At 37.1% G+C, this 27,817-nt stretch overlaps 1 protein-coding gene across 1 annotated transcript in view; it reads left to right on the forward strand.

Annotated features, from left to right (window-relative positions):
• The first annotated feature begins 2,988 nt into the window (after positions 1–2,988).
• gjc1 (gap junction protein gamma 1) overlaps positions 2,989–27,817 on the forward strand; it is a 64,586-nt gene continuing 39,757 nt past the window's right edge. Inside the window, exon 1 of the mRNA XM_022209538.2 lies at positions 2,989–3,720. The gene's annotated coding sequence lies outside the window, so the exon portion shown is untranslated. The remainder of the gene's footprint in view (positions 3,721–27,817) is intronic.

Consider the following 27,817-nt stretch of genomic DNA (forward strand, 5'->3'; position numbering starts at 1 on the left):
CGACGTACAACACCAGCAAGAATTCAGACGTAAGGAAAAACCTTTAGTAAGTGCAAAAAGTGCTTCAAGTGCGATTGGTCAAAGGTGTTGCCGTCAAGTTGCAGAAGACCCCCCCCCCCCCCCCCCCCTTTTTTTTTTTTTCCAACTTTGTCAGTGCAAAATAAGTGCTGGGTTTTGGACCACCTGACTTATTCTACCCCTAAGGTGGTCCAACTTTGATGCGCTTTGATGAATTCACAAATCATCAGTCTGATTGTACAAAACAAATATGGTGAGTTGAGTATTCTCCATTCTCTACCCGGATTATAATTCACATTAGAATATTCAGTGTGATAGCTGACATTCATTTGTTACATGGAAAAAGGATGAATTACCATTTATAAAACCTTTAAAAATACATCAACATTTCTGAAGTGGATGTTACCTGCACATTTCCCACGCTTATCCCAGTTAATACATAAATAGTTTTTTCTATGATTGTGCTAGATACTTGCAAAAAAGAAAATATTTACCATTTTTCAATTCTCAATATGTAATATTTTTCTTTCTAATAACAGCAAATTTCTATAAAATGCTGTTTTTTGCTGATCTAAATACAGTGAAAACAAATGGTGTCATTTTACTGACTAACACTGTAACAAAAAAAAAAAAAAACATTTCAAATATTTCTGATCTCTCCCTGAGCAGACTGGCCTCTTCTTTTTCCATTTACTAAAAAGCACCAAACACACTGATTTCGACTTCCAGGTAGCTCAGTGACAATGTGAAATCCAACACGGTCAAAGCTGTGAGCAGGCAGACAAACTCCTCCACCTTAGAACCCCTGAAGGAACTTTCGATACCGAATCCATCCCTAATCAGAGAGATCAGAGGATCCAGAGGTTAATCTGCACCAGATTTTAGCTCAGACTGATCAAGGCAGCACAGAAATGGACGTCTGACCTGCAGAGCTGCATGGAGGACGCATTCATTTATCAGCAAACCCCCTTTAGAACTATCAAGCTGCAAATTTAGAACAACTAACTGGTTGGAGTTGCCAAAATGAGCCAGATGTGTTCCCTCCTCCAGGCTGAATGTTAAACCAGATACGAGCCTTTACACAATAGTACGACTGAGCCGCTAATAAAAGGTGAAGCACTTTCCACTGATCCGAATCATTCCACTCATTTCTCAGCAGGAACTCTTTTCACGGGGTGGAATCGCACACTGAAGGATGCTGCTGGACTTTGGTTTGCAGTCTGGAGGTGGTTAAATCTGCTATTTTTGTCATGGATCACCAATTTGTGTTTCTTCGATTTCCATCCAGTGGATTAAAGTCATCAAATCTGAACTTTATCTGAGCTTTATGTACTCCAGCAGAACTAATAAGGACCTGATGCTGCATCTGTGAGTTAGAAAATAAACCAAACTAGACGAGAACTGACCAGAGCTGGCTATTTTATTCATATTTTTTAAGTTTTATTCCCTCTGTAAAGAATGTGAAATTGCACATCTGTACAAAAACTTCAATAGAAACGTAGTTCCCTTGCTTGCCTCTTTACTTTCTTTGCAAAAAATCACTCTAGAGTGTTGCAGCAGTGAAATATTTCAACAGGAAGTAGAAAGTCAAGACCCTACACTCTAAAAAAATTAATAGTTTTTCCTCAAAAAAAGCTGATGCAACAGTTTGCATCAATCTTTTTGAGTTATGACAGCGTCAATTGAAATTACTCTTCTCGTAAACAGCAGTCGTTTATAAGAATTAATATTTCCATGACAATCAGTGTTAATTATCTCTTCCTTAATGATCAGTAGCCTAAACAAATCAGTTTTTAAGTTGAATACTCATAAAAATGAAGTGATATGTAATTAATTACAATAATTACGAGCACATTTTTTATGCAAATTTAAAAATGATTGCTCCACCGTAAAAAAATGAATTATTATTATTACTAGTTATACAGTTATCATATAAGTTAATACATTCTCCCTCATCATTTAGATGTTATCTGTAATTTAACAAAATAGGTGAAAAAGATCTATAAAATAACATTTCTTTTTAAAAATTAACCATTTCAGTTCTAAACATACATATTTCCTTCAAATCAGGCAAAAATCTATAACAGTAATATACTTTGCTATTTAAATGTGGTTTAGAAATAGTGGCCTTTTACAGGAGAACACTGAAAAAGAATGGAAGAATGAATTTTATTAAATTGCAGATGTTTGATGCAGTTGTAATTTACAGTTTGGTCTATTTCCTCCTAGATTCCAGATATTATCTATAAGAAACTAAACTAATAACGATATATATATATATATATATATATATATATATATATATATATATATATATATATATATATAATTATTAGTATATAGTCCTTAGTATATATCATTATTGTTTTTTAACTGTGTATTACGATTTTCAAAAATACAGATTTTTGATGTGGACCTTTACATTTTTGTGTTTTTTAATTAGTTTGTTTTTTGTTTATTGTTTTACAGTTAACATGTAAATGAATACGTGTTTTCTGGAATTCTGTGTTATGTGAAATTTGCAAAATACCGCTTTTATTTATAATGTGTGAAATCTGTAAAATACCATAATTTCTCAAGCCTACATATACGTGATTTTCTTTTAAATAATGACAAACATCTGCAAGATTTTTTAAATTTAAAACACTGTAAAAAGTAATATAATTTTGTGGTCAAATGTTGTAAGAACAGCAACAAAAGCTTTTTTTTTACAGTGTGTTCTTCATGGTTATTCTTCTTTTTATTCCAAAAAACATCAGATTTTACATTTTCTAACCTCATTTTTGCACCACAGTCAGAATTTCGCTGTTTCCTGACATTAATTACAGAATGTGAATACAACGAACAGGTAATAGTGATTTCTGAAAGATGCACGATGAAATTTACAAATATGAGCTGATTTTCTGTTGAAAACTGGCTGAATCGCTTCCTTTCCTTCTCTCCAGATGTTTCTGGACCCGAGATGTGTGACCTGTCGGGTGCGCGCACTGCCAGAGACGCGGACGCGCAGCTGCTTTGCTCCGACAGTCGGTTCTCCGAGCTCCACTCACCGGATCCAGCTGTCAGTCAGCGACTCTAAGCTCGGCCGCTGTCAGACTGGATGTGGCACACGGCGGAGGAGGGCCCCGGTGCCGATAAATACGCGACCAGGACGCCGCTGGATGGAGGCGGACCTCCGGCGATCAACAGATCCGCAACTCCGCTGTCCAGCAGCAGGAAGATGAGGGAGCAGAGCGGCGCCGGAGCCAGCTGGCACATGTGAGCCGCTCAGAGTCCCCGATTCGAGCCCGTCACAGAGAAATGACCGAAGCAGCTCCGAGGATCCGGGTCTAATCAGCCCATGCAAGTGTTCTTGGCACCGGCGCCGGTTCGGTTTGTGCCAAAATGACCAGACTATTGTCTCGCTGCATCTCCACTGTAACGGAATGGGCCCGCAGGAATTTTGGCACCGGTTTTACGCAGCAGACCACATAGTTTAATCGACGTAGCTCGACCGAGGACAGAGCAGCGCGGCTGGCATGGACAAAGAGGCTCCGTGGTGATGCTCTGAGAGCCGAACCGAAGCGCAGCAGCTTCACGTCCTGCTGGTTCCTCCCGACACGCGTTTTCAAGTTTGGACCTCACCAAGTCCAAAACGAGCTTCCCTTCCCGAGAACCAGGATCATCTTACATCTTAAAGCATCTTCACAGACTCGCATAGCGGTAAGAACCATCTACTAATCCACGTATTTACTTGCATTTATCTGCGCCTCTTGTGGCTCATCTGACCCCTGCTGAGGGTCAGAGACGCACCGTTTGACACCAGAACGCACAGACGTACCTTTGCGGCTCGTTTCTGTTTTAATTTCTCGTCTGATTTTTGGGATGAGACCAAGCAGGGAGCAACAAGAGATGAACTTGTCTGAACAAGGAGCAGCTACAGGAACGTCTAATTGACATGAGCTGCTAATTTGGAGCTCATTCGTTGCAGTTTTTACAATAAAAAAATCCACATTTGCAGCCTGAGCCTCTGTGCACATGCAGGAGTCTTTTGTTCTCCATCATTTGGGCAGGAACACGGTGGAGATGGGCGGTGCACGGAGCCTCCTCAGGGCTCCTAAATCCTGCAGGAGCTTGTTCACATTAGTGGAGACGCGTTCAGACTTTCTAATGACTTTATTGGTTAAACTCCGGATGTTAATTAAAGATGAACGTATTTCTTTAATGATGCATGTGTCAGTTCCAAGGCTCCAGTATTCTGGTATTCTGATAAAACCACTGAGCTGGATTATTTAAATGAAGGGGACAGAAATGCTAATAGCAGCTGTGGAGCTGACTAATAAAGCAAAAATAAATATTTAACAGAATACAACAATAGCACATGTCCAAGAGGCACCATTCCACATGAAAATGAATGTTTAGTTCAGCTTAAAATAATGTGATTCTGTGCAGCTCTGCATCTAAATTCTGTCTACGCTGTAAAAAAAAAAAAAAAGTTGTTTTTTTTTAACTCTCATTTTAATATTATTTCAGATTTTCTTTTTTTTTTTAAGTCAATCAAAAATCTCTATTTTTAGAAATAATGGTTCATTCTGTTACAGTGGCAGACTTTTCTTCCAGTATATTAAAATTATTTTTTAAAACAAATTTAGTTTTTAATTAAAAATTTATTTGTTGTTATATTGAGAGAAAATTATGTCTAATAAAATTGAAAAATGTTATACAATTTTATAATGTTATTTACATACATTCCCTGTTTTGTTAAATTACAAATAACAGAAAAATAACAGAAAAAAAATATTAATTTACATGTTAACCCTTAAAAAGTGGTTAAAGAAAGTAAATTATTACATTTTATTTTCATATATATTAGTGGATTATTTTATGATGTTTGACTGTAAAGTTACAGTTTTAACTATATTTAAATCAGTGAAATATGTTATTATTTCACAGGTATTTGAAGGGAAAAAAATATTAAGGACTGAAAAAATTGTAAATAAATTAATTAATTAAAGACAATCTGAGAGTATTCAGTAATATTGCAGATATGTGATTTATATTGATTTTAAGTTTTTTTTAAATGCTGAAGCTATAAATAATGTCCATGTCAAAAATATGTATTTTTTTTACAAATAATAATTTATTCTTTTACAGTGTTTGATTGTAAAATTACACATTTTTCAGCATATTTAGACAAAATATTTTCAATTACATGTTTTTTTAATTAGAAATTTGTATTTTTATTGAATTATTTTAAAAGAAAAACTATATCTAAAGATTGAATAATATAAAAGCCTTTTGAACCATTATTTACATACATTTCCTGTTTTGTTAAACTACAAATAACACCAGTGAAATCACAGAAAATTATATTAATTTAAATGTTAACTCTAAAAAAATAAGTAAATAAAATAATTACATCAATATATATATTTTAATTTATTTGTGTATTTAAATTATTTTTGAAAATTATTTTACAGCTAATTCAAAGAAAAAATATGTACATTATAGACTGAAAATTTGTAAAGAATTTTTATACTGGCATGTTGCAGGTAATATCGAGTAAAATCACAGAAATTTAATTTATGTATAAAGTATATTAGGGATTGATTTCTTTTTTTAATTGTTCCGTTTTTTTTAAAATATAGTTCCGGTTTTGTTAAATTACACATATATATTAAAATTACAGAAGAAAAATTTAAATAAATGTTATAATTTCTGTAAATAATTTCTACACTTAATGGCATCAATAATAGGAACTTCATCTTTAGGAGTGTCACCAATTTTTTCACAACTTTTTTTTTTTTTTTGCAGATTTCTAAATATTTCTCATAATATTCCACAATTTCTAATGTTCACTTTTGCGGACAGATTTTTCCATTTTGAAGTTTTTTTTTTCTCTAGCGCACGAACCGCCTTCAGTGTTTCATTTCTCCATTTGCGTTCATTTCTTTCCCCTTGCTGCTCTATCGTTTTGCTCTAAAAGCCTTCTTTCCACACCAGCCGCTGCTTTGACAGCCCGTTTATCCTCACAACCGTCCATTTAGAGATTATCTCATCATCTCAGGAGTCAGAAAATCAAAAGAAAACCCTCTCATTGTCCTCTTTGAAATGTGCATTTGTCAAACCTGAGAACCAGTAATGACTTTCTGCCCTGCGCTGGATGTAAAGTTGCCGTGATGGAGTAGAAAGGGCTGTGTGCTCGACATGACGTATGGATGGCGTGTATGTATTGAGGATTTATTGGCTGGTGAGCTGCCAGGTGAAGCCTGTCAACCTCCATTCGCCCTCCTCTCCTTCTTCCTCACTCCCATCAGGTAAATGAAGCTCTGGAGCTTTGATTAACATTTCTGTGCGCATTGTGGGAGGCAGTCCATCTCCTCCCACCTTGTTGCCCTCCTGCTCCCCCACCTCCACCTCCACCCTCGTACCATTACTTCCTCCCAGTGCACTGATGGGGGTGGTGGGGGTGGTGGTGGTGGTGGTGGTGGGGGGGGGTCTAGATCCGGCATGGGAGGAGGGGGAGGTCGACCCCGGTGCTCCCAAAGAGAGATGAGCAGCCTATTCTGTTTGGCAGCAGGGAAATGCCCAGTTAGCATCATGACGAATGCGTCGCTGTCCTCTTTTTTTTTTTTTTTTTTCTTAAGCTACGACCATTTCTTTCCCCTGATCTTATTCCCAAAACCCCTGACCTGGCAGGCAGAAGTGATAAATTGTGCATGGATGTTTATTAAATGATCAGAAGACGTCCCAGAAAAGTGGGAGAAATGTCACGTAGCCTCTTAGCCGGCCGGTAAGTTTTGATTTATGTCCGTATAGAGCCGAAAATTTGGCAGCTGTGTTTTCTTCAGGGATCCCAGGAGGCTGAACAATCTGAATAAAAGCAAGAACAGCAACGCTGAGTGTCAACTCTGCAGAAAAGTAACGCTTTGATTTCCAAACTGCATGATTAAGAGATGCCTAAAAAGACGGAAAAGCCACATTTCAGCTGTTTTTATCCTGAAAATTTACTTAAAATTGAGATTATTCATAATCAGTGAGAGCAATAAGTGATATTTGGAGCTGAAGCTGATGTTGAACGCCACAAGTTTTCTAAAATTCCTTTGTTTATGTATGTTTTACCCATTTAATTGAAAGAAAGCTTCTTGATATTGATCCTTCAAGTGCTGATTCACAGTTGTTCGTGACATTTATCCAATCAGAGATCACACAGCGTGGACTTAGTGGCTACATTTAAATCTGAAGTAGCTTATTTAGAAAATAGTTCATTCTATCGGGAGCTGCTTTTAACTAAATAATGATCTAGATAATTAGAAAAAATGCTGAATATCAGATCTCATAATCAACCAGGCTGATATTCCACTTAAAATCACTAATAATTCAGAAAAAATGTGAATATTCTGTGATTTTATTGTTGCATCATAGATGCATTGATGCGTTAGCAGCATTTAGAGCTGATTTTAAAAACTTTTCAGACTATTTTCAGTATTTATGCAGAACATTTGTGTGTTAAATATTCAAGTTACTTCAGTTCTAGTGTAAAAATGCATTTTTTTTTTTACTCTGAACTGTGGTATGAAACTGAAATACTTCAACATATAGACACAAAACAGTAAATGTTTATTAAGTACACAGAATTAAAACTACACACAAACAGAAGTAATACTTCAATAAAAGTACAAAACATGAAAAACATATTCTTGAATATATGTTCAGACTTAAAGCATCAATCATTTTGTGCTTTTATTTGCTTATTTTAGGCTTTTAAAGCAGTTTTCTTGAAACCATTTAGTGTTTTACAGATTTTCTCTGTTTTGTTAAATACAGAAAAATATCTAGTCAAATCTAAGAAAAAATTATGTTAATTGTAAAATGAAAAAATAAAAAAGCCAAATCTGTGAAAAATGTCCATATCAAAAATCTGCATTGTTCTTTTATAGTGTTTTATATACTTAAATCAGGAAAGAAGTATTGTGATTTGACAGATATGTCATATTTGAAAGGAAAAAAAATGTACATTAGGAGGTGGAAAATGCCAAATATTTTTTGATTTGATGTTCTCCAGAGCAGAAACCATTATTGTGCATGTTAATCATAAGAAAACAGGTCAAAACTGTAAATAACATCCACAGAAAAATGTGTGTTTTTTTTATAAATTAGATGTGTTTTTTTACAGTGTTTAGCTGTAAAATTGTATTTCCTTTGCTGTATTTAATTTAGCAAAGACATTGGTATTTTACAGATGTTTACTAGTATTTGAAAGAAAAAAACACATGTATGTAGTACATCATTTTTTAAAAACTAGATTATCCTCATTTTTAAATAAATTTCAGATAATTAAACCATAAAAAGTCACATTTTGACCATATAAGAAAATATAAATAATGTTCACATCAAAAATCTATATTTTTAAAAGGAATAACTTGTTTTTTTATGATGTTAAATCAGCCTAAAACTGTCATTATTTTCAGATTATTTTCACCACTTTTCATTAGAGTAATTCACTGTTCTTAGCATATTTTTATGGCAGATTTTTCTTATTATTTTACTTTTTTTTTTACTGTGTACTTTAAACAATTAATTCCATGTCTCCATCAGCTCAACACAGACCTTTAAGATACTCCCTCTGTTGAATTCATAACGACTTGTTATAGATGGAAAATCAATATTGCCATGTATTGTGGAATTTATTAGCCTCCTCTGCTTCCAATTTACAGTAAAAAGCTTAAATAATGTTCCTGTGGGGGTTACAGTCAGTTATAGAGATGAAATTAGAGGATGCATTCCAGTTTCAAAGACTTTTGAAGATCACTGTGTGTGTGTGTGTGTGTGTGTGTGTGTGTGTGTGTGTGTGTGTGTGTGTGTGTGTGTGTGTGTGTGTGTGTGTGTGTGTGTGTGTGTGTGTGTGTGTGGCGGATATTGACACAAAACCGCACTAATGATCGCAACCTGTAATGTTTCTCCCATGAAAAGGCACAATCCAGTGAATTCACCAGCTTTTCATCTGCAAACATCGCTGGAACGTGATGTGTGTCACATGTTTCTCTGCCCTGCTGCTGTGTTTGAGTGTTTCCATGTTAATCACTCGCAATTAAATCAGCCATTTACAGTTAGGATGATTGTGGAGTGAAATGTCTGCGGGACGTGTTTGCAGCCGATTACATGCTTTGCAGGCTGAATAAATGGAGTAACTCGCTTCCTGCTTTTCCCACTTCTTGCAATCAGAGTGTGTCATGTGGTAGCAGTGAGAGGTAAAAAATGTGATGCTTTTGGCCACTTATATATGTAAAAAAAAAAACAAAAAAAAAACCAACAACATCAACACACCCAGCCTTTGCTTTTTTGAAAGCAGGTGTTTCCGTGCAGCATCAACATGTTGGGACGCTTCAGAAGTGCGTGGAGATGATGGGAGATCCTTCGTAGTGGAAGGTATTATGTGTGTATCTTGTTTAGCAGACGTGAGCGCGCTGCCAGGCTTAATCCTGGGAGTGCAGTGATGCCAAGGGGAAAGTGCGTCTTTACGCCTGCCAGCGAGTCTGGATTCCCTCCTCATGACACCGTGTGCTCTGCTGCTGCATTTTCTGGTTGCCAGTTCCTGTAAATCGAGAGCGGAGCACCTTCCTCTGCTCGCTGTGAAATTACAGAACAGTTAGAGGTCAACGGACGCGTAGGGTGCGCGTTTTGTCGCCACTTTTGCAGCCAAAGTGTCGCATTTGATCCCTCCTGTTGTCCTCATTTACGGGCACCAATAAATGTTGTTTCTTTGTCTGAAAAAAATCCAAAAATTCAGCAAGAAATCCCACAAATTTCTGAAAATGTGCAAAACCTTCAGGGAGAAAATTCCAATAATTCCTGAAAAGTTTCCCTTGAAAGTTTTATTTTAAAAAATCCCCCAAATTTGGCAAGAAAACTCTTGTAAATATTTTCAAAAAGATGAGTAAAAATATTAAAAAAAAATCTTAAAAATATCTAAAGTGATTACATACATATCAGTAAAACTTCTAATATTTTCTTAAGAATATCCACAAAAAAATCAACCAAAATCCAGCGAATTTCGCTGGATTTTGGTTGATTTTTTTTGTGGATGTTCTTAAGAAACATTTTTAATGTTTTTTCCTCCAAAAAGTGTTCAAAGATTTCCCAAAAATGTTGAAAATGTGGACATCAGAAGTTTCACTGTGAAATTTTGATTTACTTCCCCACATTTTCAAACTTTAAAGTTAAAGGGAGAACTTCTGGCTGCAGTCTGTGAGATACAATTGGATGATTTGTTGTTTCTGGAATGAGCAAATGGTGTTTTTTTCTCTCTCTCTCTCTAAGGTTGTGCCCTAACACTGACACAGAAATAAGCAGGGATGTGTTGGTTGGATTTGTCTTTAAATTGTGGTTAAATCGAGGGATCACGAGCTGAAGTGATGGAGATTTTGACCTTGCTGTTTTGTGAGTGCGGTTTCGTGAAATTTTGGGGAGACCTCAGGTATCAGGAGGGCTGAGCGGAGCCGCCGGTGACTCAGGGTGACTCGTCAGGAAAGCGAGCCCTGCAGTCGGTTCACGTGTCGCCGGGACGCCACGGCAAATCTGCAAGTCTGTAGAAACAGGAGGGGAAGCGTCTGATTCCGTCTGACAGAGGGGGGATCCTGAACGTTTCATCCGTGTGGTTTCTCTGCAACACACGTGTTCAAGACAAGTGCAGAGCAGCTGCAGATCTAAATACTGAACTGCATGCATGTAATTGTAACTCAAGGTGCATCCATAAGAGCAACAGAAATGATTGGTTTATTGATAAATTCTGAGAAAGAGGTGGATTGGTAACAGTTCTGCGAAGTGATGAATCATTCCAACATAAAGAGAATTTGCAGCTTTTTCGTGGTTTATTTATTTATTTATGCAATCTGAGAATTTTATTCAGACAAAACTATTTTTTGACTATTTTCCTGACATTTTAAAGAATAATAACGAAAAAAATAGCAGAATTTTACTGACAATGAAAATAATTGCAAATATATTGAGGAAAATCAAGAAAATAAAAATAAAATTCCTGCAAAATGAAGTTTTTTTTTTTACAGTGCACATATGTATATAAAGAGCTACATATTTAATTACAGATATTTAGTGTAAATTTGAAAAAATTTGGAACTATAATAAATGACAGTATTTTTATACTGACTCATATTTTTAGTTGTTTATTGTTAAGTTACAGATTTTTCTCTACAATCACATAACCAAAAACTTACATTGTTTTTTTTTTCCATGAAAGTAGGATTTGAGAATAAAAAACAGCAATAGTCAAATAACCTGGCTGTCAAAAAATACAATAAAGCTACAAAAAAGCCATTTTTTTCAACATTGTTGTCATATAAACAGATGCACACAAGTATCTTTACAAGCTATCTTTCATTTAACATTCAAATCTTTGCAAAATTGCTGAACTAGTTTTTCTTTTTCTGTTGTCATTAATTGTAATTAATTCATTTTTAAGCTTGAATTATTTATACATTTTTATTTATGCTTAATTTGCAATATAATAATTTATCCTTACAAAAAAAGTAAACAATTGTCAAAATATGATAAATTCACAATTATTTTAAGGAAAAAGTATATATTTTTTTGTTTTTTAAATAAGTACATTTTATTGTTATTCACAGCTGCACATCGTTAGGCCAAATGTAAAACACAAAGTATGTTAAAAAAAAGAAGAAATATTATAAATATTTTAAAAAAAAGTTTTGTTCGGTAAAATCAGGTTAAAATGTATTTACCATAAAATTTCATTTTATTTTTATTGAAAAAAAGAAGAAATATAAATATATGGCACTGCTTTGGTTCCAGATGTTCCACAATGTCTGGAAATATTCTTATTTTTCTGGCCAACCATAATACAGTCCGTCCCACAGCACAGAGTCATTTATTTAGCAGTAAATCCTCCTGCAGAAGCTGCAGCAGGGAAACATGAGCAGCAAGAGATCCAGATGGAGGCAGACAGAGAAACCCCACCGAGTGTGGATGAAATCTGATGTCTCTTTCACCCAACCTGCCCTCGTGAGGAGATCAGTCGGACAAATGAGAGGCGTCGTGAGGCTCCTTCCCGGTGGGAATGTCACCGCCGCGTCCAGGATGGACTCAGACGTCCACACGCAGAGATGTTTACGCTGCACATGCATATTCCCACCGATATGTCAGACTCGTGAATCTGCGCCCGCTGACACATTTACATATGGAGGCCGGCCGGTGATTCGGGGTGACAGGTCTGATGCCACATCCCTGGGGTCAGCGTGGGGGGCGGAGCCACAACGTGACAGCGACGCCTCCGTTCACCGTCACATTAGCGATGAGGTAACATCTGGGCTGCTGCTGCTGCTCAGCTGACTCAGGTCATGTGACTCACCTGTTGCTCAGGTTCTCAGCTTCAGACAAAACGTGGTTTAAAGGCATTATGGAGGATGTTTTTTTTTGTTTAATTTGTCTGATTCACATAAAATGAATATACTAACCTTTAGTGGACTTGTATGTGTGGTTTCTAAAAATAAAATAAAATAAAAAAAATAACCGTGGACATGGCAGGGCCTGAAAAACATCAGCCAATCAATGCGCTCGGACCGAGGCGTTTGGTTTGCTCCCTTTCCTGTCAATCAAAAATCTTCCGGCTCAGGCCGAGTTACGTAGATTACGTACGCCTTGGACTTACGTGTTTTGTGTATGTGTTGCTTTGGTATAGCTTCGTAGTTAGCTGGCGACTTGTTTTGCTCATCTTTTTTTACATAATGGCAGATAAAGATCCAGGGGGACCCAGCCATAAAAGACAACTTCACGAGTGCTTCGCAAGTTTCTGGAGGGGGGCGTTTCTTCGTAAATGTTAAGAGGGGGGAGGTTAGAGGGGGGTGAGGGAGAGGTTGTATGTACGCATGCGCATGCTACGTTCAAAGTCGTAGGAAATTAAATCTCCTCTAATGCCTTTAACTCTGGGTCTTGTGCGCTTCATTTAAACATATGCTGATATCTATAATAGCATAAACCCTACATCACGATGAAATAATGCTTTCTTGGTGTCTCCAAGTGTCCAGATTTGATTAGGTGGAAGAAAAACTGTCAATTTTTTTGCTGGAGTTTTCCAAATCTCACTTTGGTGATAGAGACAAGGACAGTTATCAACAAAAACTGTTTTTGGTCGCTGAAAGAGCTGTTCCTCTGGGTCCACATGTGATGCCATAAAAATATTTAACAGTTATGCAGGTTTCTATAAATTATTGATTCAACTTCAAGTTGTAGGAAAATCACATTATAAGGAAAAGTACACTGTAAAAAAAATCAATGTAAATAATATTTTTACTATGAAAATGGTGGAGTTATGTGACGATAGTACGTTTGTCTCTGTCTGTGCACAACATTACTCAAAAACAGACAAACGGATTTGGATGAAATTTTCAGGGATGGTCACAAATGACACAAGGACCAAGTGATTAGATTTGTTCAGTAATGCGGCTTAAAGTCTGGATCCACTGGTCTGTGTCATTGCAAGATAATGTAAAATAGGGGTGAAAATTTGCCAGCAAGAGTACAAGAAAAAAATATGTGAAAAATTTGCCTTTTTTTTTTTTTTTACACAATAATTGGTATCACATTTCACAGACTGTAAAATTTGGAGTACCAGAAAAAATCTGTTAAAAAAAGCAGTGCAATCAAAAAAAATGTTTGAAATAATTTAAGAACAGTGTAAAATATTGTTGTTGTTTTAGCAATTTTAAATACAGTTTAAAAAGTGTAACTTTTACGGTCAAAATTTGTAAAAGAACAAAATTCCACAGTGACAGCTTTCTCCAGTTTTTTCAACATCTATATTAATACTTCCTTCTGGGACTTTTTTAAAACTAGATTTTATATATCATTTAATAAATTGTGGAAAATCTGTGAAATGACGTTGTGTTTCACCGTTTCATATTTTTAATTTCACAAGTCATTTGCTCTAATTAAAAAAAACACCTCAGACAGTTGGTCAATTTTTTAGAGTGCAGAAGTTTAAAATGATCCAAAGTTTATATATATATATAAACCTGTAGTTGCTTCATGTGACACACTATCAGCTCAGGAGCAGTCGTACAGGAAGCGCATATTTCCATTAAGCTCACACAGTCACCTTCATTATCTGAGCAGACGCAGCGCTGAGCCTCTACTGAGAGCCTGTTAGACTCCAGGACGGAGCTGTGCTCGGTGCTGCACATGGCGGAAGGCGTCCGCCGAGCCGACCGTGAGCTCTCACGCCTGATTGGTCCAGCCGGCCGGGCCTTGTCCCCCTCGCTCTCCGTCACAGCGGCCAGGTTCACGGACCGCCGCCACCCCGCCAACCGTCTCTGCAGCAAGATGAGGGAAGCTGCAGCCCAAAATAGGGTTGCGTGAAGTCCGGAATGTAATCCAGGGGAGGGAGCCTTTTTATGGACTCTGCATGCTGTAATGATTCATCACAACAATAACCAAATGAACACATTAGTCCCATTTCGTCAGTGCCGTGTCAGCTGCTGCTCCTCCTTCACCCTCCGTCACCCCCAAAGGTCGCAGTCTCCATCACCGGGTCACGCAGCTAATTATGAGGCTCTGATGAATGGGGGGAGGTGTGAAGGCTTACTGAGCTGTCAGGACGTTCATCACCAGGTGGCTCCACCTTCAGTCATGTTTATGAGGCAAGAAAAAATCACCTTACAGAAGAAATGCAGTGCCTTGTAGAAAAGTTATAAGATATAATTACATCAGTGAAAATAAAAATACCTAAGCTATAAGAAGACTGGAATATAAAGCTAAGAAGCAATGCTGGCAATGATTCCAAGTTAGTAAAGTCACATCTTATAATATTGCACATTAAATTGAAATATTGCACCTGAAAAATGAAAAATTTCACATTGCATCGACTACATTGAACATGCAAATAGAATATTGCAAATAAAAATGTTACACAATGCTAAATATTGCACATTAAATTGAAATATTATGCAAGAATTCAAAATATTGACCTCAAAACAATGAAATATCGCACATGAAAGTGAAACATTGCACCAAAAAATTAAATATTACTGAAATATTACACGTGAAATTAAAATAATACACGTTAAAGAAATACTGCACGTCAAATTGAAATAATGCCCCTGGAAAATGAAATATTGAACATAAAATGAACATACCGCACATGAAATATTTCACATGAAATTGAAATATTGCGCCAAAAAATTAAATACCGCACATCATATTGAAATATTGTACGAAACAATGCACCTGATAGTGAAATATTGCACATTAAATTAAAATATTACAGAATAATTTGAAATATTGAGCTTTAAAAATGAAATATTGCACATGAAATTATTATGTTGCACGTGAACTTGAAATGTTACCTGTGAAACTGAAACTGATTGCACAAATTACTGATAAAGGTTACCTTGCAAATGATTTCCATGTTTCTGCTGCTCCATATTGATGTTAACCTCCAGTTTGAACTCTTGTAGCTCCTGTTTAGTTTCCTTGAATGTTCAGAAACCAGAATGGAGACGCTTCAGGAATTAATTTCATTCAGCTGAGCAACTACAAGCAGTTCCACTGATTAAAAGCTAGAAAGCGACGCGCTAACAAAGGGTTATTTTTAGCCGCTGTTCCATATACAACGTGTTGCTCCAGACGCTAAGATGCTCGAGGTCGCTCTCTGTTTATACAGACTCATAAGGAGAGTCGCTTTAACCGCTGCTGCTCTGGACACTCAGAAAGTCTCCCGGCAGAGTGTGCATTCAGGAAACGTATGATATCATGTTAATTCAGGCGTTTTCTGTCTAAAAGAGATTATTTCATGACATATTTCAGTGTCTGGTGGTGTTTTACAGACTGTGTCCTTGGATGTTCAGCCATTTTAACTTTGAGAAGTTTTAGTCCAAATGAACTTCCCTCGAGGATATTTAGTGACTTTATAACTCTGAAAGTTAGTCAGTAAGTTCAAGTTTCTCTTTCTTATCATCTCAGCTACACAACAGTGTGCATCTAAAGGACCACAGTGTGACATAGAAGCAGCCAAATAAAATGGAAGTCATAATATAGCGTGCAAACAACATATAGTGTGACTACACACAACACAATAGCAGATGAGATTCACTTAACATTGATGGTTGGGAAAAAAAATAGTATATATTGCATGCTCTGCAAGGGCATGTTTAACTTTGCAAAACGGAGAATGTGACTGAATTGATGTGACTTGAGTGAGTTGCATATTGACTCTCTAGACCACAAGCAGTTTTGAATAGAAAGTTATGTCTCTTAAATTTGCAAAATTGCTTCATTTATTAATAGCAGAAACTGTAAAAACTGAAAAAATTACAAAATTTCCAATGTTTTGACAGTCCTTGAACTAATCGTGTGTGTCTTCCAGTTCCATTGGGATAATTTACCAAACTTAAGCTTAAAATCATAATATTTCATCAAATTCTCATCATTAGACAGGTCTCATTTCAATGGAATTTTCCCCCATAAAAGAATTTGCTCTCATCAAATTCTCTACAACCAAAAAAAATTCTGCGTTCTTCGGTGCAACAAAGAAGATATGACCGACGAAGCTGTCTTTTTGCTGTTTTTTGCTCAGCTCATAGGTGTAATTTCTGTGATTTTTTTAAAAATTAAATTAAAGAAAAGAGAACATAACTTTTCAAAATTAAGTTTCTTGCACAAACATTTTTTCTCAAAATCTGCTCCTACGTGTTGCTCAGTTTTCTTGTTTTTTAAAGACAGGATGTGATTGTGATTAATTTGCACGATTTCTTCCCATTCCAATCCCCAAGTGTAACAACACATTATCACCAGTAGGCCGAGGAAAACCCCCAAACACGACCCGCCAGCTTCTTCTCGTCACCACAACACCAAACGGTTGGTCTTCTTTCTGTGCCGTTACATCACAGACACGTGATGATGCGTCTCCCAGGACAGTCCTGTCCTCTGCTGCCGCCTCTCCTCCCGGAGTCATGTTTAAACACAGTAACATTCATACATGAGTGGGTTTCCATGACCACAAGGCCTCGGGATCATCGGAGCCGAAGCCCACCATGGTGTGATGGGAAGGAAAAAGGCCGGCGGCGAGCGCAGATGCTCTCGTGCTGCTAGTGTATAGCCTTGATGATAGCCTGGCGGTCGAACATTCTGAGACTCTGTGTTTAAAACGAAAAAATAATAAATCGGAGGAAAAACTGATTCACTTGACAGAAGAGCTCAAGGCCTGACTCTAAATAGCTCCGTGCTGTTTCTGTTTTCTCTGCTGTTTATTATTGGTCTGGGCCTCGGCTGCACGGCAGCGGAGGAGTCCAGGGAACTCGGTCTTTTTCTTCTTCTGAAGCCTGAAGACCGACCGTTTACATAAAGATCAGCTCAGAGGAGGATCCTGTTTGTTGGCAGGATGGTAATGACTTAGTGATTGCATGTGCAGACCAGAGGGGAGAAGAACAGCGGTAGCCTCGGTGCTCGATTGTTTCTGGATTTTAATCTCAGGAAGTGGAGACCCTTCAGCTTCGTCCCACCTTCCTGTCAACCCTCAGCTCGAATGCAGTTTTCCCCCTGAGCTCAGCAGACCTGTATTTTGTCCCTTCGGTGCTCATTCGGATTGTCTGTAAAGTTGTAATCCTGCAGATGTCAGATCTGGCACGTCCTCCGTTACCGTAACAACAGCTTGAATGGTTTAAAACTGGCAGAATTCAAGACAAGAGCAACTCGTGTCTGATTCCAGTGCAGCCAAACAAAGGTGAATGTTTTTTAAAGCAAATTTACCAGATGTGCCACATTTATCAGAATCATAATCAGTTTTATTGCCAAGTAGGCAGAAAAAAGTCTTCTTTTTAAAATACTTCTTGAAACCCCACCTTATATTGCCCATTTTATTCTCTCTTACCCTTTTTTAAACTGATTTATTTACTTACTTATTCATTATTGTGATCATTATTGCTCTTGTTTTTAAGGTTTTACCCTCTGTTTTCTTTAATTCTGCTTTTTCTTTCATTTTGTATACCATATTTGGTTCTTTTCTTATTTAATTTGTATCCATTTGTCCTTGTTTCATTGATATATTTTGTACATCATGTTTACCTGTATTCCTTCACTTTTGCTTCTCTGTTTTGTTCTGTTGTTTGTTCTGTTGTTCAGTGGTTTTCCTGATTATCCTCCTTTTATTTGTCAAAATGGATTTGGATTTGGTCAAAATGTGCTCTATAAGGAGGAAATTTAAGGCATGTGCACTTCAATGAGGCTTCTTCTTCTTCTTCTATTACAATTTTGCAAAAAAACTAAGAAATATTTATTTTTCTTCACCTGTTGCTTCTCCAGAACTAAATCCACGCAGCAGAATCAATAATATGCTCCGTTAGCACCAGAATTAGCATCAACTCATAGAAACTAGCAGCTGCAGGCCGAATCCAGCAACACAGCTGCTTATAGAAATGATTATAAAGAGAGATAATCTATATAAATGTGACTGCTGCCAACCATAAATAGTAATGAAGACCTTAAGGATTATAAAGTAGCTCAGCTCAGAGCTATAAATCAGTGATGTTTTTTCCATCTTCAGCGTGTTTATTTAATGTGTGATTACAACAGAGGCCCTACATAGCCCTAAACAAGACGAGGCTTCGCATCCTGATGTAAACGCAGCTCTGTGTGGTCTTTACTGTGATGTAGGAGGCTTCATTAGGTGGCTGTATACAAGGACTGCCTCAGGATCTGCTGCAGGCAACTCTGGATTTGTAGAGTTTGTCGCCTCAGCTTTGATATTGTCTATTAAGAGTCCTTTTTATAGATTGATAGAAGTCCTGAAGCAGCTCCTCCTGTTGCTGTTTGAGTCTCTTCTTGCTTGTTCATGGTGATGACAAACTGGTTTCCTTCGTTTCTTGGTCTCAAAAAGCCATTTTTTCCACACCCAGACCTGTCAGTTGACACGATTGCGTGATTAAAGTTGTATTGGAACAAATGTAACCGCAGGCAGGAACATATTGCAGCAGTGGGGGCTCTTTTTGTTCGGAGCTTCCTCCTCTTCCCCTCCTATGCCTCTTCCGTCCTTTCACTCATCTTCTTTTCCTCCCCTTCTTCGCCATCCTTCGAGTGTTTTGTCGGAAATTTTGATGGCCCGCTTCCGTTTCCATTCACTCACCATCTGCTGAGTTTGGCTGCGACCCGGGAGTCGGTTTCTTAACGTTGGCAGCTTTCTGTTGACTCTGTTTTTTGTGTGTTTCATTTTCTGCTCGTCTCTGGCGGGTTTTGATCTCCGAGCAAAGCAACAGTCCAATCCGTGACTCTCAATCAAAGGCGGCTCACAGTAAAGACCCTTCAGCCAGCAGCAGTAAACGACAAAGCACCTCGATGTGGCTCTCATTTGAAAAAGAATTTAAAAAGACGAAAGACTGAGAGCAGCAGAATATCTTGGGGTTAGTTGAGGTGCAGAAATTTCAGATTTTTGTTGCATTTCGCCATTCAAACCAATGCACTATTAACATTTTGCACATTTTCTGCACAATTTCTATTTTTTCTATCAAAGAATCTGTACAGTATCAATAGTATTTATGTATGTTTCTTATTTTGTCATGTCTTTTTGCTACACCTTTAAAAATGTCGTTTTTAACCATTTTTTTTAACATTTTAAGTTTTTTTGCAGAGTTTTCCTGTATTTTTCAGACATAATGTTAAAATAATGGTTATAGTGGTAAAAAAAAATCATCCATAACAAGGAAGTAAGCAATGTTGACCACAAATAAGTTTAAAAAAAAGTATTTTAACACATAGAAATGAGCTTCTTTTGGAGTGTTTGACTGTAAAATTATCTTTAGTCCGCATTCAGAGGCTGTCTGAGAATTAAGTTTCATTCTCTGTCATTGTTTACTTTCAGTTTTCACTCATCTGCTGGTAAAGTTCAGGCACCAAGTGGTTAAGATTTAGAAAATATCATAGTTTGAGCTAAAATACCACCGTCTTCCAACATGTCTGAAGCTTTTCTTCCAAGTCTCACACTATCTAATATGCGATCAGTTCACTGAAAAGGAGTGACAGTTGAAAAGATCCATTAATTGGATTTGACGGTGCAGTTTAGTTGTATAGGATAGTCATTTTGTGGATACTAGTTGTGGAGACACCAACAGAAATTATGGCAGCTGCTAGGAAGAATTTGGAGGTTTGAAGAACAAAAGAATGGACTTGCTAGGGTTCACAGGATCCATCGCCTCACACCCTACCATAGCAATAAAAAGTCCACTAACTAAGCAAACAAACAAAACCCACAAAGACTAAATTCCCACAGATCCATTCTCAAAAATACGCCAATAGCAGAGCAGCAGTCGGCCAGAGAGCTTCTTCTTCTGAGAGGATTCCTCATTAAACTGACAAAACCAGCAGCTACTGCAAACAGAAGCTCCTGAGGGGAAATTTGAAGAGAAGGAAGCATAGAAGACTTGTTTCTGAATGTAAACGGGTCACACAGCACTTTAAGGCTTTATGCAGGATTTTATGGCCACACATCAAATCATTACAACTTTACATCTCTTCTTAAAGAGATAACGACACGTACGCTGACAGGTGACAAATTTAAGGAAAGAGCAACATAAAATAAGTAAAGTAAAACTTAATAAGGTTCAGTGCTGCTTGGTAGTCTTTGGAACTCCACTGGAAGGATGGAGCATCATTAGCCTGAAAGATTTTCCCTCATTTGGTGTTAAGAGTTCTGTTATCCTGGAAGAGACCATCAGGACGGAAATGACAGAAATATTTTTCTTTGAAAGTCTTTTGAAGAAAAAAATGTCCCGTATATTGGGCTTCCTCTTCCTTTTTACAGTGATAAGGACAAAGGACTAGCCTCTGTCACATGCCTTATTGCATTAGGAAGAAATGCTGTAGCATTTTTACAAATGATTTGTTTCTCTCATGTTTGTATTATTTTGCTGGGGGTAACAAATATTCAAAATATTTTGGGGACACATCAGGCGCTTTAACTGTCAAAATTGTGAAAATAGTGATATTTTTAGCAGATTTAAATACAGTAAAGTGTAATTTTATGGTCACATATCCCTGATGATATCTAGACCTATAGAGCCACATTAAAATATCTCTTCAACTTACTGGATCTAAAGCTGTAAAAGTCTCCTGCAAACATTTATTCCCCACTTAAGGATGAATATTAATAACTTTGATGATCACTTTACATCTGACACCATCACCTGGTTCAAATTTCAATTTATATAACACTTTGGTTTGCTACTACAAAAACAAATTTGTGCTTAATTAACAAAAAAAGCAAAAGCAATGACAATTTCTAATGAATTTGAAGACTATATTAAGTTTGTAGAGCTAGCTTAAGCTCTAAAATCAGAATTATTTTTAATTACCAAGCAGAACCATATGAAATTGTCAAGACATGTTTGAAGAAGTGAAAATTTAAAATAGTCAACTCAAAGTTAATAAAAATTAGGTCTTAGGTTCACCAATTTAATAAAGTTAACTCAGCTTGAATTTAGTTTCAAACCCATTGATGCAGACATTTAAGTTGAAATAACTTAGAATATTAAGTTGCTGGAATTAGCTTTAGCTCTATAACCAGATTTATTTTTAACTGCCAGTCTAAACCATATAATATAGTCAAGAAACTTAAAATAGTGAACTCAAAGTTAAGAAAAATAAACTTTTCAAACCAATTTAATAAAGTTAACTCAACCTAAATTTAATTTCAAACCAATCAATGTGGAAATTTTACTTCAAATTACATATAAAGTTAAGTTAATGCAGCATTAAAATAACATTTGCAACTCAAAATGTTTATCTAAATCAGTACATTAGATTTTTTTTGATCACATGTTTAATTGAATGGTGGAAATATGTCCCTTCAGTTACTTGTATTTGCATTTTTCCTTTTGTATCGTGAACACAAACATAATCAACCAAAATACCTTCTTGTGAGACTCAAAAATGTCCTCACAGAGGCACATTTTGTACTCACAAAAAAAATCAGTCTTCTTGATATCAGTGGTTCAGCCAGCTGAAAATCTAATTCTTATAATTGCAGGTTGCTGTACTCTGTGCTAAGTGCTAACATGCTGATGTTTAGCAGCTTAATGGCAACCATTTGTTAGATTAGTGCATCAGAATGCAAACAACTGCGAATTAGCACTAAACACAAAGTGCCCCTGATGGGATTGTCATTAGTTTGTGCATTTGTAGTAATACACCAAAGTATTATACAAATTGAAATTTTAACCGGGTGATGGTGTCAGACGTAAAGTGATCATCAAAGTTATTAAAATTCATCCTGAGGGGGAATAAATGTCTGCAGGAGATTTTTATAGCGTTAGATCCAGTAAGTTGTAGAGATATTTCATGTGGATCTGTAGGGGTAGATATCAGAATAGATATGTGACCATAAAATTACACTTTACTGTATTTAAATCTGCTAAAAATATCATTATTTTAGAGATAATTTTCATTATTTTGAAACTTTTTCTAAAAGTGCATGACATGTCCCCAAAACATTTAGAATATTTGTTGTCCTCCAGTAAAATAGTACAAACATGAGAGAAACAAATGACTTTAATTTAAAAAAAAATGCTGTAACATTAATCATACATGCAACAATGCATCCGATAGAGGCTGTTCTTTTGTCATCATCCCTATAAATAGTAATACGAGGTCAAATATTTGCACTTTTTTCTTATAAAGTTTCAAAAACGAGCAACTTTTAGTCTACTGGCATAGCTTGTGTGTAAATTTAAACTTTGCAGCATAAACATTTTTGTTTTCTAGAATTATTTAGAGACTTTTTGATCAATGTTTTTAATTAATTATAGTACAAAATGTGGTGCACTCTTGTTCTAAGTCAGATTCAGCAATTTAAAAATCATTCTGAAGATGTTTTGAATGTTTAAAAAGGTTTAAACATGAGCACAAATTTTGCTGCTGCACATCCAAACTATAAAATTTTCGGAGATCATTTGTTAATGTTAAAAGGTGGCACCTGCATGTTCAGAAAGGCCACTTCCCCCAAAATAAGATGCAAAAATGGGCACGAACGTGAATATACATGTTGTGAATGTGTGCTGACTCAGCAGGAATGATATTTCATGAAAAAATGATGTACAGGATTCATCTGTTGCTTCAAGTTTGCCTGTTCTTTGCTTAAGCAGACATGTTTGCCATAAAGTGATGCGTAGAAATGCAGAGAAGTTTGTAAAAATCCCTACGATGAAATGTCTAATGCTAAAAATTTCCCTCTATAATGTTCCTTCCATGTTCAAATGAAACCTTCGTCCACGAAACTTCGACTGGCAGCGTGACTGAAATGAATTCCACCCACTGTCACTCATTTACCTCTTGTATCTCACCTATTAATCTGCTCTTTATGGCGGCCAACTGTCACTCTGCTGACTCTCTGTGAAGCTTTTTAATGAATTCTGACTGAACTCTGCTTCAACTCCGTCTGCGGGTGTTGTTGCCTGATAAACCTTGGCCCCGCCACAGTCGGGGATCTTCCTCGGCTCCTCGGGCTCATGCAGCAATGGCGTCCGTCACGTGAACGAGGCTGATAGATGCCGTGCACGGACGTATTATATTCAAGTATAACAGGATGGGAGATCCTCGTCCTTGGCCAGTCATGTCAAAGCCATGGCCACATATAAACATGAATGATGTCCTGAGTGGGTCTGTCAGAAGAAACAGGGTCAGGGTTACCATCTGGGAACATATGTTTTGGGTCCAACAACCGGAAGCATCCTTGAGCAACACGTTTAACCCTGAACAGGTCAAAGCTCAGAGTGAATTATCTCCTCAAGGCAGCAAACAGAAAACACTGAGACAAATAAAGGAGCTTAATGGAACCAAAATACGTCTTCACAATAATGCTTTAGAAAAACGTAAGCAAGAGGCTAACCTCTTGAAACGGTTCTTTAAAGGACCCCAAAGGTGTGCCTCAAGAACCTTAAAAATGGTTCCCTTAAGCTCTGTAAATGGCATTCCAAAAAAAGAATTTTAAGGGAAATTTTACCAAGACACTTTTTCTACGTTATTTCAATAGTAAGATGTGATCATTGGCATTTTAAAGTCATTTTTAAGCACAAAAGTCAAATGTAAGGATTTGCTGCATTTCTGGGTTCCTTCTGTTATAAAACATTTAATATTTGGGTTCAAGCAGACTGAACAACATGCTGGAAGATGCTAACTTGGGAATTGGGAATTTGTACAGGACATTTCTGCTGTCTGATGTCTTAGAAACAAATTGATTACTCGTAAATGAAAATTTGATAACTGAACATTTTGTAACTGCAGCTCAAAATTCATGCTGATATCTGCAAGTGCAAAGCCAGATCTCAGTGTCATTTTAGCTCAAAAACATATATATTTTGGATGCCTTTACTAAGCCTTACACCATGTGCAAAATCCCTCCAATCCCTTTAGAATTAGTAATTCTTTCCAAATGGAGTTGCTGGTGTCATTTATTGATGCCTGAACTTTCTCAAATTGCAGAAAAGGCCAGTTTTTAACAATATTGTGCAGACTTACTTCACACTCTAAAAGATAAAGTTTGCATCAGTTCTTTTTAATTAAGATGACTTCCAATGAAATTATGGTCTACCATAGTTATGGTAGCATAAACTTAAAGCATCAAGTCTTTAAGTTGATGCTCATAAAGTAGTGGAGTATTTTTTCTGTGTCATTTTCAGTTTTTAAATGGTACCTACTGAATTTCCATAATTACGGAAACTAGTTTTTAAGTTGGCAAATTTGAAAAAGAAATTACTCCAGTGATGAGTAGATAGTGGAGGGGACTTGACATTCTGACCTCAAGATACAGAAAAATGAAGTTATTATGCCATTTTCGCCAAATTACCTCAACTTAAATTTAGTTTTAAATCAGCTAATGTAGATATTTAAGTTTCAAATACACACAATATTAAGTTGGCACAATCCCTGGCATCAAAATTATGTTTGCTATTTAGAAGGTTTAATGAAAACCGTTTTCAAACCAATTCTGTTAAGTTACCTCAACCTTAATCTAGTTATAAGTCAACGAACCCAAAAATTTGACTTGAAGTTACACCAAATATTAAGTTGATGCAACTACCAGGATCATTATGTCAATGCAACCCAGCAGAATAGCATTTGGAGCTTTAAATCAATAAATGAGAATCTTTGTTTTGCAGTCATGCATTTAATTAAGTGGTGGGAGCAGGGCTTTTGAATTAATTTGAAGAGTTGCAGAAGCAATACATGAGAATTAATGGATCCTTGTCTGCAGATCAGACACCACAGGTGGGCAAAGAAATCAGAGTTAATCTGTGTTAACAATGAGTTCATGCCGTCAGCTCAACCCGAATGGAACTGTGATCAGAATATTAAGTGTTTATCTGTGCATGTGTCACTGATGCCAGCAGGAGTCCCAAACACTCAGGCATCCTTCCTCCTCTTCCTCCTTCAGACTCATCCAAACCCTCCTCTCAGCGTTCAGTCACCGCGATGGCAAGGATGTCTCGACTTATCTGGGGTAAACAAATCCAACAGCGGCTGGCGGTGGCATTTGGCCTCCGTGTGCTCTTCTTCCTGGCATCCTCGCCGTGTGAGTCAAAGCAAACCGGAACATCCTGAAGTTGACGGTCGCTCCTCTGAAATGTCTGACTTGAAACCGCCCGGTGCCGCGGGGGCCCACAGCCACATTTCATTACACAATGCTAATTAATTTCTGCGGCGAGTCATGCGTGCCGCTAACTGATTGACTCACTGTCACACCCTAAATAGATGTCCACGACTCGGGACGCTCTAAGTGCCAATTTCACGCCAGCTACGGGGGGAGGAAGTGAAGCTATTAGCCGGTTTAAAGCGAAAATGTCAGGTGTTAGGAAGCAAACAGCTGTTAATCAGTCGCTCATTAGTGTTGTTGCTTTGTATTACATCCTAAGGGACCTGTTTTTGATTTATGTTCTATTAATACTGAAATTCTGAGATGCAGGAGGGGAGGGGTGAGAGCAGCTGGCAGGTTTCAGGTCCGCTTTGGCCCAAACACTGAGCTTCAATCCGGGCTTCGGTTCAACAGCGGTCTAATGCTCTTATGTCTTCCTTCATCTCTGTCCCGCTTTACCTCGCTTTTGTCTTTTACATCCCCTGACAAGCGCCTCTCCTCGGTGCAGCTTCAGTCATAAATCAGCGCTCTAATCAGCTCCTGTACACCTCAGCTGGCAGCAGAGCCAAGAAATCAATCTCATCAATAAGCGAAGAAGCTGCGAGGGGGTTCCTCTGACCCTCGTGGTGGAGTCGGTAAATCTTTCTGCTCTGCTGAGGGTTTATTTCTGCCTCCCGCTGCTTATTAGCGGCTTGTTTCTGCCTGTGCTCCATCCTCGCAAACATAAAAACACGGGAAGGTTTTAAAGTCACAGCTAATTGGCATTAAACGGCATCATTTCGGCCTCATTAGACGACCGTGATTAGTTCCAGAAAAACCTAAAGCCAGATCGTCTGCGGCGAGAACTTAACACTAAACTCGCATTAATTACTGCTCCTTTTATACTCTTTTTCTGAGCTCAGCTGAAGGCTCCGTTAACCCTTCCTGTCTCTTTCTTTTCTTTTTTTGGAGCCTTCCTCAGTTTGCAGTGCCAGAGCTGGTGGCAAAAATAAAATAATTTCAGACATGGAATGTGTAATATTACTGCTTCCTCAGTCTTATTCAAGCTCAGGTCACTTTAAAGGTCCAGTATGGCTTCTTTTGGACATTTGCAAGACAGATTTATGACTCCTGAGATTTGACAGTACATTAAGTCATGCATAATGCATATTAATGCACATATACACCAGAAACTAAATCTAAACTAACACTGGCTTATCAAACAAGCTAAACTGCATTTTTTAGATATGTTTTGAGGTGAATTTCCAATTATTTATTCAACATCTATTTACAGTCAGGGGTACACTTTATCACACAACATGTTGATCTCTAAATATTCAACTGACAGCATTTTAATTTGCCTCTCTTGACATTAAAGTCATGAGTTTACCTACAAAATTAAACACAACAGCATGTTGGCTCATTTGGATTTTAAGCCAAATGAGAAAGGAAAGCCTAGTAACTTTGAGACGGTGATTAATTGGATTTGCAGCCAAAAGATGATGATTAAAGGCGCTAATACCACTCATTTAAAACTAACAGAGGAATAAACTGAACAGTAAAAGAGAGTTGAATCATAGATCGCAATTCTTAGTTTGACAGTTTATAAACTGTAGTAAAAATAATGCTTTACTTATATAGCACCCTTAAGAACAGTGTTCACAAGGTACTTTTACAGTCAAAACATGCAAACACAGAAACAATCAAGCAAGACATAAGGAGGCAAGGCAGAAAAGTCAAATGACAATAAATAGTAGAAATGACAATAAGCTAAATGAATAATGAGCTAGATTAGGATGCATGTCAAACAAAGAAAAAAAAGAAGAGAAAGAAGAAAAAGACTGAAGATTAAAAGGTAGAAATTAAAAATCAAAAAATGAGAATTAAAGACGACGGTATCACAAAAAATTATGATAGCCACAAAGAATATGGGGAACAACACCTGGCAAACTTTCCCAAACAGAATTTCGAATTTTGTGTTGGCATCTTGAACCTATAAGCCACCAAACAAGCTGCAGTTGAGCTAAAATTACAAAGTTAAATCCCAAATCAAACTCTCTAAGCTTTGCAGTCGTGGACTTTCTGTGTGTTTGTCCAGCAGAAATCTCTCCATCTGAAAAATTAAGCTAAAATGGCAAAACATGCAGTTCCTCGAATGTCCACTTGAGGCTGCCTCTTAAACTGAGTCGATCCTCA

This window comes from Acanthochromis polyacanthus, chromosome 21 (genome assembly GCF_021347895.1).
Source record: "Acanthochromis polyacanthus isolate Apoly-LR-REF ecotype Palm Island chromosome 21, KAUST_Apoly_ChrSc, whole genome shotgun sequence".
Taxonomy (NCBI): Eukaryota; Metazoa; Chordata; class Actinopteri; family Pomacentridae; genus Acanthochromis; species Acanthochromis polyacanthus.